This window comes from Dasypus novemcinctus, chromosome 2, assembly GCF_030445035.2.
Source record: "Dasypus novemcinctus isolate mDasNov1 chromosome 2, mDasNov1.1.hap2, whole genome shotgun sequence".
Lineage (NCBI taxonomy): Eukaryota > Metazoa > Chordata > Mammalia > Cingulata > Dasypodidae > Dasypus > Dasypus novemcinctus.
In genome coordinates, this window is record NC_080674.1 from 111008565 (window position 1) to 111011642 (window position 3078).

The following is a 3078-nucleotide window of genomic DNA, read 5'->3' on the forward strand; positions in this document are numbered from 1 at the left end:
CAAAAAAGAAATCTCAATGGAGATTAAGAAAAGAATTAGAACTTCTACTTTTTATCTGCTATGATTTCCATATTGTGGGTATTTTATGAACAGCCCCAAAGCTCTAACAGCTCAGTTTCTTAAAGAGAATATTAATGTCTTGGAAGAAAAAAAATAGGAAAAAAATAAGCCCAATAAAAAGAAAGACTATTGTCCAAGAATAACAAATGTTTTTCAAAGTTTAAAAATATTTTAAAATTACCTAGTGAGTGGATGGAAATAATATATGAGGGAATTTGTCAACCCAGGTGTTAATATTTTCAATGTTTTGAGTAAAATCCAAACCTAGTTCTGAATGGGAATTTATGAGGTGCTTACCAGGGTTCAAGACTATTACCTAACAAGAGTTTTGACCTTCCTCCCACTGTGAATTACACATGATCAAAAATTGATAACTTGTTTTTATGCAAAATTGATTTAGGTAACTTAATTTCACTTCATTTTATTAGTTTATAAGAGGAATAAAATGTTTTGTACTATAAAATCAGAAAGCAAGAATTTTTCTCATAGTAACACAGTATCAATTTTTAGAAATTTTTTTTTTTGCTATTGGCACACTGCATATTTCCAGGTCCCTAAAGATTACCAATTAGAGTGAAAAGAGAGAAGCTATTCAGGTGCAGAAATCTAATAGTACAACTCAGCAACACTTATAGACAAAAGAAGAGAAACTACTTCCAAGATAGTGCCAAAACATCCATCAAGAAAACTCATTGAAATTCTGAATAAGAATTTTTGTCAACTCACAAAGCAACTCCTAATAATGCTCTCAATTATATATTAGCATACATTATTTTTCAGGTTGTTCCATGGAAAAATATTTATGCCCTCAATGTGAAGATATGGCTGAGAAGTTCAATATGGCCCTAGCAGTCTTTAAGGCATATATATACTTGAAGCAATTGCTGGCAGTAGTTACAATTCTCACAGATTGATATTGTTTCCAGTTTTTTTATCTTAGAGTCCTGGGTGGCCCAAAGCACTTGCACACAGTTAGTTTATTGCCATAGCTATACTTAAAGATCCTCCATATTTTGCTTGCAAGTTTTAACTTATCCAAAATAGTAACTGAAGATGCAAATTAATATATCTGATGGGTATTTTATTATTAAAATCTGACACAGTAATGTACAATCAAATGTAATCTTTTTTCACTCTCCTAGAATATTTACAAACTGGTAGATTTCTTTCCTCAGTTACTTTATTAGTAAGTACTTAGGAAATTCAAGTACATTAGAGCTTTGAGTCTGACCAATAAAACCGTGTGATCTGTAGGACACAATTATATTATAGATGTTGTCTTCTTTGGGTATTTAAAAATGCCAACATATTCGAAGTAAAAATAATTAGAAATACATGGCAGCAGAGATACCATATCACAAAGGCGGTTTTCCCAGTACGAGGCTTATGCATTACACTCTGGATGTGCTGACCCCTGCAATTTCCCTAAATGTGGGAAACACTACTGCATAACTTGTGATAGTGGGAGACTGAGTTCACACTCTCACCCAGTAAAAAGTAATAATACTAATAAATAAATAAATAATTAGAAGATGGAGTTTAAAATTAAAGTTACTCTTACATTCACATTACATTTGATGTCAATGTAAATTGAAGGTTTGTGCAGCCTCATAATCGTTTTTCATTGCTGTTGTTTTCAGTAAGAACATATGTATAGATTCTTGAGGCTACTTTTAGGTTTTCAAAGGTATCTTCAACAACAACTTCAAACTTCAACTAGGCATATGATATTTGGAATGAATAAAATTCAGTTCTTAGCTGAATTGATACTAAGGTATTTATAATGATTTAATCAAGAGAGAGTGGATGATAGTGAGGATAAATTAGGGAAAAGAGAAGAGTTTGGAAGGCAATGAGAAGGCTTGAGTAAATCATTTATCTGCCTTCAAGCACACTACCTTGAGTACTTCCCAATATTCCAGAAGAAATTTTTGGGAGCATAAGACAACTTTAGTTTGATATCATTAAATGGAAAAAAAAAACCTCACACCCCATCAAAAGTTGTTTAGCATGTACAGTGATGGCATAGAAAACAGTGGAGAAAAAAATTAACACAAGCAATTAATGTTAATGATTACAGTGATCACAATGTCAAGACAAATTTATGAAATCTCCAAAGTGATTGAAATGAGGACCTTGAATAGAGGGAAAAACAATGACTGCCAAATAGTGGTTTAGAGCAGTGCTTTTCAAACTGAGTTTAAATGACCAGGTTTTTTGTTGTTGTTGTTAAAGATTTATTTTATTTATTTCTCTCCCCCCACCCAGTTGTCTGTTCTGTGTCCATTTGCTGCATGTTCTTGTTTTTGTGTGCTCTGTTGTTGTCAGCAGCACAGGAATCTGTGTTTCTTTTTGTTGCATCATCTTGCTGTGTCAGCTCTCCATGTGTGCGGCACCATTCCTGGGCAGGCTGCACTTTCTTTCGCACTGGGCAGCTCTCCTTACGGGGTGCACTCCTTGCGTGTGGTGCTCCCCTACGTGGGGTGCACCCCTGCGTGGCAGGGCACTCTTTGCACGCATCAGCACTGCCCATGGGCCAGCTCCACATGGGTCAAGGAGACCCGGGATTTGAACTGAGCACCTCCCATGTCATAGACAGACGCCCTATCCACTGGGCCAAGTCCGCTTCCCAAATGACCAGTTTTTTAAGTATTATTTTTTGTAACTTTATCTCTTGTAAAATGCATTAAAAATGCATCACTATAGAGAGTTGTCACTTCTGGTCATGATGGAGAAGCAGCATCCAAATACATCTTCCCAAACAATCCAAACACTGCATAAAGTGTCTGTTCCTCTAGGCACAAACTGGAAAGCAGTACCTGATCTGAGTAGATCAAGGTGATTTTACTGCACTGAGGACAGGGTTTCAGTTTGACGAGGCTGAGGAATATGGAACTTGCAAGGCAGAGTTCCAGAAAGGAGGAAGATAGGCTTAAAATAGTCACAATAAATCCAATTAAGGATAAACATTAAGAAAAATAAACCAAGCACATCATTATCAAATTACTGAAAACCTGG

At 35.4% G+C, this 3078-nt stretch overlaps 1 non-coding gene across 1 annotated transcript; it reads left to right on the top strand.

The window, feature by feature from the left end:
- The first annotated feature begins 1387 nt into the window (after positions 1–1387).
- LOC111762083 (U1 spliceosomal RNA) lies at positions 1388–1550 on the top strand. Its single transcript, XR_002795293.1, has one exon. It is a non-coding gene; the product is annotated as a U1 spliceosomal RNA (small nuclear RNA).
- The last annotated feature ends 1528 nt before the right edge of the window (positions 1551–3078 follow it).